The sequence below is a fragment of the Mustela nigripes genome, chromosome 3 (assembly GCF_022355385.1).
Source record: "Mustela nigripes isolate SB6536 chromosome 3, MUSNIG.SB6536, whole genome shotgun sequence".
NCBI classification, from domain to species: Eukaryota; Metazoa; Chordata; class Mammalia; order Carnivora; family Mustelidae; genus Mustela; species Mustela nigripes.
In genome coordinates this window covers 18,028,768-18,043,800 of record NC_081559.1, presented here as the reverse complement: position 1 = coordinate 18,043,800, position 15,033 = coordinate 18,028,768, and positions in this window count along the sequence as shown.

Here is a 15,033-nt window from a genome sequence, read left to right as displayed (position 1 = left end):
TTCACCTGCCCTTTTGCTCTCCCAGTTCTTCTAGCTCAGAAGTCAACCCCTCTTTGCAAAGAACAAAATTTACTACAATTGTATCAAGATAAAAAGATTCATAAAAAGCTGCAGGGGAATTTCATGACAACTCACTGTGGGTCAATTGTCCCTGAGGGAATTTGAGAGTCATCGGGCTTCCCACCCCCACCTCCATATTTTATTTCTGTTATGCTCTGTCGTCCTTCCACGAACGAGTTTTCTTTGCTGCTTCAACCAGTGCATATGGTCCTGCATTCCTTCCCCACTAGCTGCCCCCAATAAGTTCCTTCATCCCAGCCTCTACAGGACCTGTCACCTGGCTACCCACAGGAACAGATGGTCTCTGGGCCCCAATTCTAATTTCCCATGAGGAAAAATGTAAATGGCCAAGTTCAGGTCTAGGGCTCATCACTGGCTGTGAGCTATTGCAAGGGGAAGTGGGGCAAAGAGGCAAGGCACATAGTGTCTACCTTTCCAAAGCTGTGAGTGGCCACAGGCAAGAAGGAACAGACTAGCATGTCTGTCTGGTGTACTTCTTCAGGGTACTGCACAAGGGTCTACCTCTTCATTTGTCAAGTGTCTCAGAATATCCAACACAGCCTTGCAAATAGTCCTGTTTTTTTATGTTTTTAATTTATAATATACTCCCAAACTTGCATTGACCCACTCACTTTACCAGAAGCTCCAATTCCTCCTCATTCACATTTCTGCTACATCTCCTTTAAGAAGATTGAGGAATGAAGAGAGAGAGAGAGAGGGGGGAAAAAAATCAAAGCACCAGAAGAACCAAGAGAAAAGCTGCAACAGTGGGGAAAAACACAAAATTCTACTAAAGACAAAGATGAGTTTCCCTATTCATGTGTGAGGCCGTGCACACAGAAAGAAGAGTGGAGGAGGCGTCAGAAAACATTTTCCCAGTTCTCTAACTAGGCCTCTGGTAGGCTGTGCGACCCGAGGCAAATAAATCATTTAGACTTTCTGGACCTCTTTTTCTTTTCCTAAAAAATAAAGAGACTAGATTAGATGAATCAGTAAGTCCTTTCTTATTCTTCAATTCTGTGATGATTTCAAGAAACATTTGATACAGAAATTATAGAAAAACCATGTAGAATGGTCCCAGAGAATGGATCCTCTTTTCATTCTTTCTTTTCATTTCTTAAACAAAAATTTATCAAGAATGCTTTATTGCTAGGTAATCTCTGCACAAGGCTCTGGGTTTGCAGATGGCAACAGCTATGATCCCTACACTCCCTACACTCAATTTAACACACTAAGGAAAACCATGACCATCGACATCGCTGGATTTCTGAGGCAAACCTTCCTTTCAGGTTTAATGCTATGTTGTGCGAGACAGCTCTGCAAGCACTAATGATGCCTGGCTTCCTTTTCTGCCACATGGGGAATGCAGCCTTCCTTCTCTCCGTGAAACCCTTAGAAAGCCTAACATTTAGGCACTACGGAAAAACACGGACATGGCTGCATAGAGAAGTTGGTCCACTTTTCCATCTCCTTCTGTGTCAGATCTTTCTAACAGAGCTTCCTTTCTGGGTTTGAAATAAGTCCTAAGACTATTGGAAGCCTTTATGTCCAAAGATAAATATCAAAGCATTGTGAAACAGAATGAGACATCAATTACGGATGGTCCCCCATGTTGACCGTCTGAGCCTCTGTTAACAACTGGAAGATGGTTTTAAGAATGATGTGAGTTGTTACATGGACATGATGGGACTGGCACCTGTTACATGCTCATGTACCTGCTGCATGCTACATGTTACATATTAAAAACATGGAAACAATGCGACTGACATATGCTACATCTCTAGCACAGGCCATAGGCTCCGTTAAGTGCTGGCTCTCATCATCACTAATGGTAAGCTTAAACATTTCAGGGGACAGTTTCCTGAATCTGAATCTAATCATAGTCTTTGAGAAACTGGACACGTTGCTTACACTCACGCCAAATCTTGGACTGGCAGCCTCTGCTTTGGGGTCAGGGAAGAAAGACCATGAGAGGAGCTCCAGTCACGGCACGCAGTCTCTCTCTTTTCTCTCCTCTCTCATAGCCACCCACGTGTTGTGGCTCCCCCACCTTGCCTTGGATCACATTCTCCTTAACTTTGAAATTGCCAGAGAGTCTGGGGGGTGGCAGTAGCTAGGGGGGTTGAGTGTTTTCCAAGTTCAGTCTTTTGCTTTCTCAAGAGACTTCAGCCCCAAAAAGCCAATCAGCGTGTTCTCAGAAAACTCTACCCCGGTGTAAGTGTTTGCCATTTTCTTTGCTAAGTGTTATTTTTTCCATATGAGAGGTCCAATTTCCTGCAATTCTTAGAGAGTACCAGGAGGAAGAAGGGTCAGGAAACTCGGCACAGAGGGGGGCAGTGATTAAGTGCCCACTCATTTCCATCATGACGGCAGGAAAGGATTTTGAGATGTTCCTGCATTGGTTATTTTTGTACAGAAAGAACAGGGCCTTTGTTAATGGGCCCCAGATGATATGAGAGAAGATTCGGCACTTTCCCTGTGGTTTTGTCACTTACCAGCAGTGACTTTCCAAGAGTCTCATCACACAGGGCTAGTTTCTTCAGCCCCTAAATGGGGACAATATTTGTTTGATAAATGATTTGGATTTCCTTCAAAATAAGATGTCAAGCAAGTCTAACTTACCATTTTTATTGTAAAAGGCTTCTGTCTTGGGAAGGAGCACTCAGTGAGTGGTGAGGAAAAGAAAGGAAACTTTCAAAAGGCAAGAAGCACCAAAGAGAGTCACAGAAAAATATGCTGAGATATTCTCCACATGCCCCACCTCTCTTTAAAAGGAACTTTATAGTGGTTTTCACCAGCCAATCACAGGTGGCAGTGCTCAGAGTAGGAAACTGTGATAGGCTTGTAGGACTGGTTGGTTTGACTTGATTATTTAGACCTTTAATGGCAGCTCTCCATAGGTACAACATGAAGAAACATGACTTATCCAAGTATTCACTAGTGACATAATAGGATAATAACAGAGGTTATACCTCTTTTGGTTATTGTTTTAATGGCTTGTCCATAGCTTTTAACATTATCTCATTTAATATTCACAATACACTTGTGCATTCAAGAAGATAGATATTGTGTAAGCCTAACTCTCTACCCTTTCTTTGTCTTTTGAATGAGGAAACTGAAACCCAGGGAGGTTGGGTGACTTGCCCAGAGTCACAAATGGGCTAAGCAGTAGAGCTGAGGTGATCACATCACTCTTAATTGTCTTCCCCATCTATTCTGGGCCGATCAGAGCTTCCTGAAGCTCAGTGTTACCTACTGTGATGCAATGCCCAGAGGTTCAGTTCATTTCATAGATGTTATTCTATTGTGGAAGTTGGTTCAAAACAATCAATTTTGTTATATTTTTATGAGAGTAACTAGTCCTTATTTAAAAGGTAAAACCACAACTGCATTATTGGTTCAGTCATTTATAAGATTTTTATTTAGTATTGTGAAAAGTATATGACACAGGGATTGGGATAAGGATTAATTAATTTATTATCTTATCTGATGACTACAATAAGCTAAGGACTATGTTCTATGTTGAGGATTTGAAGATGTCTAGGCAAATATATTAATTAGAATTGTATTTTTATGTTTAATTATTTATCTTTGTCGGTGACAGAAATTCAACTTGAAGTGGTCTATGCACAAGGGGGAGTTCATTATAAATAATTCATTATGAGGGGTACAATTCACGATAGGGATCTTGGAATACATTTGTGGAAGCCCTAGATGCAGGACATGACTTCTAGAAAAACTAGAATTGGGGGATTCCAGAGCTCAGGACCCTCCATCTCAGCTCTATTCCTCTCAGCTCATTTATTTCATTCTTCTCTTTCTAAACACTTCCACTTCTTTTGTGCTCATGTCAGATAACATGGCTGCCAATAACTCTGGAGTTTATTGCTTTAAAACCAAGAGAGACTGGGCTCCTTTTCTCAGTCCAGTTTGCAAATTGGACCAGAAGCTTACCTTAGGCCAAATGACTCTGCCCTTTGGGTTGGGATACTCGGCTTTGGTCAAGTACTTGCTCCTAACCAGCCAGTGGGACAAGGGGTGATGTTACACTGGATCAGCATGGTGGGTCCTATGATCACCATGTGGACAAAGGTAGAAATGAGCTACTAGTAGAGGAAGGGTGTGGAGAAGACAATCCTGTGAAGGATGGACAATCCTAACTCTCATGAGACTCCCAATGTCTATTTGCTATAAACAGATAATGACACTATAATTTCAGGAGTTCAATAAAAGAAATATATCAGATCACTCTAAAAAATACAGAAGGAGCAATGATTCTGCCTAAGAAGATATCAGGAACAGGGAAAGTAAGGTTCTAGCCGAGCCTTGAAATATGACCCCCCCCCCCCCAAAAAAAAAATCATCAATAGGGAAAGGACACTCCAGGCAGAGGGAACTGCATGTCTACAGGCTCAGTGGTGCAGAACCAAGACATGGAAGAGTGAAAGATGAGGCTATAGAGGGGAACAGAACTCTGTGTCCCCTTGTACCTATGACCCACTCACCATCCCCATCCTCTACGGAGCAGGAGACATCCTGGAATGAGAGGAAGGACATTGTAAAGCACTTTTGGTTTCTTAGAACATTTTTTTAAAAAGATATGTTTATTTATTTTTGAGAGAGAAAGAGAGAGAGCACGTGGTGGGGAGAGGGAGGGCTGGAGAGGGAGAGAGAGTCCCAAGCCCACTCCGCATTTAGTGCCAAGCCTGACTTGAGGCTCCATCACATGACCCTGAGATCACAAATTGCGCTGAAGCCAAGAGTTGGCCGCTTCCCAGACTGCACCACCAAGGTGCACCTTATTAGAGCACTTTACACAAACTTTTTCACTGGATTCACACAATTTTGACATCATGTAGACAGGACATACATTTCCCACTCCCTTTTATTGATGAAGAGAAATTATTAGAGGACGGTGACTCAGCTAAGTGTAGTTCAGGAGAAGAACTATGTCTAGACTTTGGTTTTTAGGTCCCAACGCAGGGTTCCCTCTGCCCCTCTTTGGGCTTTCCTTGAGTGTCAGCATAAGGGATCTTATGCATGTCACTAATGATTCAGTCTATTGTGATGAGCCACTTGAATAATACCAAATAAGCAATGTATATTTTGTTTTGGTCAGTTATTAAAATATCTCGCGAAACCTTCATTCCAGAAGATTATCTGAAAGAAAAGATTTCTTCTCAGCTGGAGGGTTGGAGGAGTGGGATAAAGAAATAACCTCTCAAGAACTAGCTTATTCCTGGGGCGGCTGGGTGGCTCAAGTCGGTTGGGCATCTGCCTTCTGCTCAGCTCATGATCCCGGAGTCCTGGGATTGAGTCCCGAGTCAGGCTCCTTGCTCAGCAGGGAGTTTGCTTCTCCCTCTCCCTCTGCCTTCCCCTCTCTCTGCTTGTATTCTGCCAAATAAATAAAAATCTTAAAAAAAAAAAAAAAAGAACGGACTTATTCCTATGATTCTTTTGTTATCATCAGTACCTGTAGATGTAAAAAAATCAAATAAAAAACATAAAATGAACTGGTGATGATTTTTCACTTCACCAAAGAATTGCCTGCTTGATTTTAAGCAACATGAAGACACACTCAGTATTTGCTCAAAGTGGCCTGTTGCTCCTGGCACTTAATGTGTAAATGTTCAATAAATGTTTGATGAGTGAATAAACAAACCATCCAACTCAGGGACTTTAAAAAACAAAGGCACAACATAAATCTCTAATTAAGAACCTTAGTGGCAGATGTAATTTGGATCAGTTTGAGGCTGTACCACCTCCTACATGTGAAACGATCAGGGAATTGTTGTCTAAGCTTCTACCTCCTTAGCTGTAAAATGGAAATAATAATGGAACTTACTTCCAAATTTATTGAGGACCTACCAGGAGCCCAGCACTGCTCAAGGTTCAGGAAGGTATTTCAGAAAACATAGGTGACAGGGTTCCTAGGCAATTACCATGAGAAGAAATAAGTAAATGAAGTAATTAAAAATGCGATGCAGCACTATGAAGGAAGTAGAGGGTGATGTGGACTCCGAGCGGCCTTGCGTATGACTTTAGACGGAGTGGTAAGAAGAGGTTTCTCTAAGGAGGTGACATTTGAACGAAGACCTGGGGAGAGGAGAGTGAGCATTCACATGCTGTAGAGCTAAGGAAGAGCAGAGGAGGCCAGCGCCCAGCTGAGGGAGAGGACAGGATTGCAGAGCTCCAAGAAAAGAGAGGAGGCTCTGGGTGGGGCCAGAGCTGAAGAAGCAAAGGTGGTGGGAGGCAGGACGGAGGCTGGAAACGGAGGACACGAACTGCTCTGGGGGCCACGCTCAGGGACTGGGGCTTTGCTCTAAGGGCTGTGGGGACTCCCTGGGGAATTTAAACAGAGGGGTCCCCGTACCCGATTTACACTGTTACACAAGCACTCTGCCTCAGTAAAGGGCACCGGCACCCATCTCCTTGCTCCTGTGAAAAACCTCCTCAGCTTTGTTCCCCTCTCTATCAGTGAATCCAGTGAACTTGCTCTCTAAAATATTCCGCAGGCATCTTGCTTTCTCTCTACCTCCCCTAAAACCACCTTCAGCTCCGTCCTTCTCTCCTGTCTAGGCCATCGCCACGCCACTTTCCACCCTGTAAGTGTGGAAACGTAGTAGATTTTCAAGGCGGGGGGCGGGGGTGATCAAGGAAGTGCTTGCACATGTAAGACTAAAGGTCAGGCTGAGCTTACATGAGATAACGCACATAAACACTTGGCACAGTACCTGGCTTCTAGAATGTTCTTACTACACGTGATTTTTTTTTTTTTTTTTTTTAAATAGCATCCATTCTCCTTGTGCTCTGCAACAGGATGAAAAGATCAAGGGGTTTGGAGCAGGAGACTTTGTTTCAAAGAAGTGTGGCTTTGGACAAGTCCTCATTTCCCTGAAAAGCTGTTTCCCCCTTTTGGGAAGCAACGATGTAAACACCTGTCTTTTCTATCCTACAGGACTGTTGTGAGTTTCAAATGTGAAAATGCTTTGTAAGCTGAAAAGCATCTCTTCATGAGCGATCAACTATATGAAATTATATTTAATTCATTTTCCCTTTGTACATGACCTCCCGGGTCTTACACTATAAGGCAACATTACAAAATAAATTTTATTATAGAGCACTGGGGTCTTCAGCTTCAAAGAAGACTTGAGTCCCAGACTCTTAAACCTCTGCCTCATATAGTCCAAACCAGTGCTGTCAATAGAGCTTGCTGTTGACATGAAAATGGGGATCTGTACTGTCCTGTATGATGACCCACGGCCACGGCAGCTCGTGAGCCCTTGAAATGTGGTGATAAAGGAATATGATAAAGGAATGATATGATAAAGGAATGCCACATTTAATTTTTTTAATTTGCGTTAATTTAAATTTAAATAGTGGGTATTGAACAGGACAAAGCCAAAAGCTCTTCTTTCCCAGGGCCCTCACCTATCAAGCGAGGTCTGTTTTAGTTCTCTCTGTGATTCTCCATACACAATTCGGAAATAGATAAGCCAATTTGAATAAAATAAGGGCTGAATCCTGAGTCACTTTTCTTATTCTTGAGTTGAAGATAATCCTTAATCTATTTTTTTAAAGTTCGTAGTTGATTAATTTATCAACAAGAGGGAAGACTTCGAACGGACGACAATAGAGTCTCCAGGAAAAGACAATTCTGGAAGATGAGCTACTTTCGAAACACATTCTCCCAGAAGTTATATTTTGATATTAACTAGACTACTTATTCCACAGTTCGTGTTCCCCATTTTTCATTAAGAAAAAATCGCCAGGGAGAAACTTTCTGGAATTGAAAAAAGCACACGGATGGCTGCAGTGGGATTGTTTTTGTGAAGCTGAGAGTGGTGCGGTCATCAGGGGTTTCCTTGTTGAAGCCGACACTAGGTCTGTCTCTTCGCGTAAGGGCTGTGTTTCCGTTACTGGATATTTAGAACATAAGGCGAAATACGGAGAGGAAGGGACAGGAAAGGAAGGTATCATGATTGAATTGTTTCCGGCAAAAATGAGAGCTCAGCAGAAAAGAAATCCAAGACAACAGTAAAGGACCAGAGATAGGGGATGGCAAGAAGTGAGAAAAGCTTTTGAAGCAGAGAAATGAATATGGAACTGAAATCAAGAAGACAGAGAGGGAACAGATGGGGGTGGGCGGGGTGAGGATCAGAGAAGAAATTCCAGATCCATTTGTGAACGACACCAGGAGCTGTCTGTGGGGGGAGAAAAATAAGGAGCAAAAATGAGGAAGACCAGGGGGAAAAAAATTACTTTGGAAAGAAAGAGAGTGACAAGGTAGTGAGGACAAGGAGGGACAGCTGTCATCTCGTTTAATTAAGAAATTATTAATGGAACAGACGGGACAGCCACAATGAGCCTTTACTGATGAGATGCTACTAAAATTCCAGATAATAGCAGCTGAAAGTTATTGAGAGCAAAAGTGGTGAGGATGCTAATTTCACTGATAATAACATACTTAACGCAATGCTGAAGAATTTAAAAATCACACATCAAATAAATTTAAATGATTCTGGTTATCATCTAATTACGGTGGTGGTTTAAGTAATGTAATACAATTAAATGTTAAAAAAATGAAAAAGCCCTGATTATTTTCAGTGATCCCTCTTGAGTTCTGAGTCCTCCTTTTGAGCAGTTTCTGTTCAATCCTGCAGTCCTGGTGGAGGTATTACGCTGATGGCCACACTTCTGGCAAGTGTAGATCGCTGTCAGGTAAGAAGAAGACAAGTGGAAGACAGGTTCTAAATACCTTGTTTTTTTTTTTTTTGTTTTTTGGGTTTGTTTGTTTTTTCTCCTTTGTCCCTTATTTTCCATTATCAGGACAGGCAGCTCCTCTCCTCAAACACTTTTTTCTTCTCTGTCCTCTCCTTGCCAAGCAGGTTCCCTGACAGTCTCTTCCCTTCCTTCATCATAAGAAAGTGTGGTTTCCGAGCCAGTCGGCTAAACAGAATCTGGCCAAATAGGAGCTCATCCATGCGAGTTGTTTCCACAGGAAGCTATCTGGATGGTGTCATCGAAAGCTAAGAACCATGAACTTGTGGCCATGACCAACTTGTTGACTGAGGCTGGAGAGAAAGGCCACATTTGCTCTACCAGGCTCCTTTGTGGGAACAAGTCCTGAGCGTCTCAATTAGAGTAATGTCCTCAGAGTGTGTTAAAAGGAAAAAAAACAAAGCAACTGCTTCATTTGAAAATATCTTTACTTTTTCCTAATAACACAGAAATATTGTAAATTTTTCCAAAAAAAAAAAAAAAAAAAAGAGAGAAAGTTAAAACCTATCCAGATAATCTTATAACCCTATCCAATTATCATTATCAGGAATTTGATGCATGTTTCCAGAAATCAACATGTATATAACATGGTAGGATCTTCTCTATGCAGTGTTCTGTAGGATTCTTTTTAAATTTCAGGTATCATGGCCATATTTCCATGTCAATATGTCATGCTTCCACGAATGAAAGACACTTGTAAGGTTATATATCTGCAAAAAAAAAAAAAAAAAGCTGCAGATTATTATCGGCAGGCTCTGTAGACGTTAAGACATACCCTAATTTCAGACGTGCTAAATATTAAAAGGGCAGTTTATAAATGATGAAAGAGGGTATTAAAAAATTACTTTAACCTTTTGATGGCTCCAGAATATTGCATTATTATAGCCATATCATAAATTACTCAACAAATCTTTCATGAGTAGACATTTGTATTGTTACCAATATTTTCCAATTTCTGTGAACTTGATGTCTATCTCTATCCACTTGTCATATTACTTCCTCTAGGTGAATTCCTGGAAGCAGGATTGGTGGATTAAGTAAGAGTGTGAATCCTGTTTACACCAGGTGATACTGATTTACACTCTCAGCGATTGTGTCTCCGAGCGCTCACTTCCTCAGTATTGATATATCATCTACCGAAACCTCGCCTGGACCTCAACTAAGAAGAATCCAAACTGTGCACCTCATTTGCCACCCACTGTCACTCTTATCTTTCTTCTTGGTGTGCCTAATATTTTAAAAACTTCAGGAACTCAAAATGGTGATGTCCACAGATGATTTCCCAGTAACAGACAAAGGCCCAATCTACTTAGCTGCAGAGAGCCACCCTTAACAGCAGGGGTATTTTCAGTGATCAGCTTGATTACTTTTCATCTTATGCCAATTAGGGACAAGGCCTAAGGATCACAAATTTGGATGTGACTTCATGTTAATAATACCGGGAACTAGGAATTATACTGAGGCTACTTTCCTGAGCTCTTCTGTTCATTTGATCTGAAATCAGTGAACCCACACTGTGCCCTAGGCTGTGGGGACACAAAGATGAACAGCTTACAGTTTCCTGCCCAAAGAACCTACAGTCTAATAGGGGAGATGAGATACATTCATATAAAGTTATAGAACAACAGAAGATAAGATAATCGATTTCATGAGATGGGATATGATTTAGTGTCAAATGTGCAGATATGAAGTCCAGAATTTGAATGAAATCTGGAGACAGAATGCTCTGTCCCTCTGCGAGACACCAAGACCAATGTTAATGTGCCATGACCCTCGGGAAGCACAGAGATGACACATGGTCGATCCTTTTCTAGGCAGCATCTGTGTCCCCTACCGTCCCCCAGGAGGCTAAGGCACATCGACAAATGCTCAGTCTTTTCCTGGAGCACCAGAGGCCAGCTGTCCCAGTATCCTGTGTGTCCTGAAGGGAGGAGCCAAACCATTTGAATTCAGCCCCTCTTCAGGAGGGGTGCCTCAAGGGCAAGATACAGAGTTCCAGGATCCTAAGAGCATGGGACTCAAGCTGCTATGCTAGGAAAGTGAAAATGCACATTTCCATGCCCAGTGGCATAGGGACTAAAGTCCCATTCATAAAGCAAGCTTCTTAGTTAATCAGTAATTCAAGTTTAGGGACATATGTCTCCCAAACCAAATTTCATGAGAGTAAAAGGGGGAGGGGGAGCTCTTTTCTTTCATTGTTTCTGAAGCCAGATACCCATGGCTTTTAAGAGGCACCACATCGTGTCCTGCTTCAGGGCGCTGATTTAATAAGAATTGCAAGAAACAAACGACTCACTTGCTAATATTGAAAGAGGGCAAACACACCTGCCCCAGGACCTCTAGGTCAGGACATATGTTTGTAAATGACATGAAGGCTGTGAACCCGTGGGAGGAGCCCTGGACGGGGAGTCAAGGGAGACAACTGGGCTCCATCAGTGGATCTTAATCAGAACTGTAGGTCAGAATACCAGAGAGTTTCGGAATAGAGGCAGGACTGGACATATCCAAACCACTTGAAGCAAACTCTTGGGGAGTGAGGTGGCATTGTTTTTCAAGAAATACCGCTGGTGATTTAGATATGTTCCTCTGGTTAAAAACCACTAAGGGAATTTCTAGCTAGGAATTATCAGACTCATATTTGACTTTTGGGGGCTTCTCTGTAATAGAAAAATCAAGTGAAGCTTAAAAATTGTTCAAATAGCATATTTTGAACCCATAATTTGTGTTTACATTTAACCTAATAACACTTAATATAGGATTGCATTGCAATTTAATCTCACAAGATAATTAAAGATTTATGAAAAATAGTTATTCTTAGGGAACCATAGGCAGTCTGATCCAAAAATGGAACACAAGTTTGAGGTTGTATGATGAATAGCTTCTTTCAGTCCTGTCGGAGGAACTCTGCCACTGAAGATACCATCTCATTTGGTGAAATGATTAAAGTATAAATTTGACCCTCTTCATTAGCAGGGAGCCCAGGCCCACAGTTGTTCTGCCTCCACTTCCTCCCTCCCCCAACAGTGAAAGTCCTACCATGAAAATCCTGGGCTTTAGCTGTAATGATCAATGGCCCCTCGGTAGAATGTTGGTCATAATGCTCTAGGCTGACTATTTTACCCCGCCCCCCAGAGGAGAGTGGTTAATGATGAACAGCTAACGTCTGCTGAGCTCTTACTATGTTTCGGGCTCCATGCAAGGGGCAGAGAACTGATTTTCTTTTCTATCCCAGGAATCCAGGTCTCTGAGAGTTTACAATTCAAGAGAAGCAGACTATTTTCCAGAATAGTCGCCTTAATCATATTACAAGTGTGATATACAGTTGTTTCCTACACTTCCAGCCAGTGTATTGGCTTTCACATAATTATCATCTCTGTTTAGGATGCTCGAGGACCATTGAGGGTCCAAGCCCATGACATTGGACACAATCTTATGACTTAGTGATTAAGAAACACACAGAGCAGATGAGGTAAGACTAAATATACAAATAAGAGCCTCCAAAAGAAACAAGAATAAGAGAGTGATGGCAGTGAGCTCACAGCTATGCAGCCTGAAGGATCCTCCTGAGGTCAAATCTCTTTCCGGCATCATTTGAGACATCTTCAACTGAAACTTTTCTGAAACTTGACACTCCACATTCCTAAAATCAAATCTATCCATTTTCTTCACATCAAACCCAAACCATCTTTTTCTTCTAACTTACGTATTTCTATTAATTTTTTTTTTAATCTAAGACCATTTCTTGATCTAGCAAGATCAAGGTAGAAACATACCCACCCCCCCACCCCAAGATGGGCAGAGAGGGAGGAAGAGTGGGCTCTGTTCAGTCATTCAGGACTCAAGCAGATAGAGGCTTTGCCACCTTCAGTGCATGGCTTCCAAGGAATTCTCAGGGGCTGACACACAGATGGCAAGATGAGGAAGGCCAGTGAAAAGATCTGGATGAGAAGTCTACATTGGCCAACTCTGGAAGTGGCATGCATCATTTTGTTCACATTCCCTTGGCTAGAACTTGGTCACGTGGCCTAGTTGCCAAGGAGGCTGGGTAGGTTTATCTAGCCATGAGCCCAGAAGGAGATGGGTTTTAGTGAGTAGTTAGCTGTCTCCTATTCTTCTTATAACCTGATTCCAAAGCCTTGCAGGAGGTGTATCCCTTATGTCTTCTTCTTCTGACTGCCTTCCCTTGTCCAGTTAGTCCTGAACTCCTGTTAATATTTCCTCTATAATGCTGCTGAACACATCCAGCCTCTCTTTTTTGTCCTCAGAACCATGATCTTACCTCAGGCCCTTATAAACTAACTGGGTGACTCTAATGATTTACCTCAAGTCTTTCCCCTTCCAATCTCTCATGTATTCAACAAATATTTATTATACACCATGTTAAGTAATTAGGGGAGAATGAGGAAATGAATAGACCTTGCCCCTACATTTACAATCTCGTAAGTAATATAGATGAATAAATGGCTCTTCACATGTTAGCCAATTAGTACCTGTGATATGGAAGTGCAAGGTTCAAGGGAAACAGTTGGAGGGGCCCCAACTCCCCTGACCACTCCACTGAAGCAAGACATACTGTGCCCTACTCACTGACCCTCCGCCCCCCCCCCCCCCCATTGCTCATATTTGTCTCTGGCCCACCATCTTGTTTTATTTCATCACGGTCCTTAACAGCATCTGAAATGATCATGTATATTTTTGGGTTTATTTTTTGGTTTCGTGTCTTCTCCCACCAGAATGGATGTTCCACCAAGAACAGAAACGATGGCTAATTTGTCACCAGTGTGGAGACAGGATTCAGAAAAGTGCTGACATGCAGTGCAGTTAAAAGGGACCAAGTTGGGGGAGGAGGGAAGGGAAAGGGTCAAATTGGGTTTCCCAGAGAAATAATCTTTAGGTTGAAGCCTAGAGGTTGTGTAGGAGTTAACTAGGTTTCCTGGGGGCAGGGAGGAAGGTGGAGTAGGGGTTATTGCTCTTAACTGAGAAGAGAAAGAGCATGGCTAAAATTCAATGCTGGAAAGGTGAGAACTAAGGGATGGAGGTGTGAGCATGGCCTTGTAAACTGTGTGTGCGGGTTTGGATTTTCTCCTAAAACCAACAGAGTCGTGAAGGTTTTTCGCTAATGAAGCCACATTATGATCCAATTAGAGTTTTAGATCCCTCCTCTGCTGCACTTTATAGAATATACAGGAGGAGGGCAGCATAGAGGGCAGGACAACTTGTGAGAACCTAAGGGCAGACCCTAGTAACATGAGCCAAAAGAGTACATTTCATGTTAATTTTTCCAAAGTCTTAATTCAGTCAATACCATTCTCTCAAAGAAAAGTCTCCAAATGGTGAACACTGAGAAAAGTAGGATGATTACTGCATTTTTCCACTTCTATTTTATCTGCCTTCCAGCTTGAGTCCTACCTCCTCTCTGAAATTTTCTGATTTACCCCTACCCTGATTGTGAAATTTCATATTTATGTAATTCAGTTAGCACGAATACACTGTTCTATACTTTTTCTAACCTTTATATTCATCCCCAATCTTTCCCCCAAGAGATTGCTAGCATCTTTGAAAAGTGATCCTTGCATATTATTTCACAAAAATGTGCTTTTAGGAATGTAATTTGAAATAATCCACATTAGGGCGTTTGTCACTAATGACAACTACCCCTACAGTGTTGGAATCCTAAAAGGGAGAAAGAGTTCTTTGGGGGAAGGAGAAATGTTTAGCCTAGTCTCTCTGAAATCATATCTCCTTAGGATGCTCCAAGTTGCAAATATTGCCCGTCAGTTTACCCCAGGGCTACAAGCCAATCTTCATGGAATTTCTGGCGCTTCTGGGGAGATATGTTTAGGTGAAGCCACTGTAGAGGCAGTATTTCCAAGAAGAGTCTGAAGCCAGCATACCAGCACTTTCCTAGAGCTCCTTCTCGCCTCAGGAACATTGAAATGATGACCATCGGACTCCACAGCGGGTCTGAAGTGGCTCAAGATAGCACGTGGCCCTTTGTCTGGGTCTTTTGTTGGCAGGCTCATAGAGCAGGGGAATATGTTTTCATTTCAGCTGATGTTGGAGGTCCACCCGATGCTGAAAAGGAGATTTTTGTCTTAGAGGTAGCCCTTCTTTTCCTATTTTTATCCTTCAAACTCAAGGTCCATCAAGGCCAGTCTTGCAATTCAAAGAAAGAAGAACACCGGAGGACCC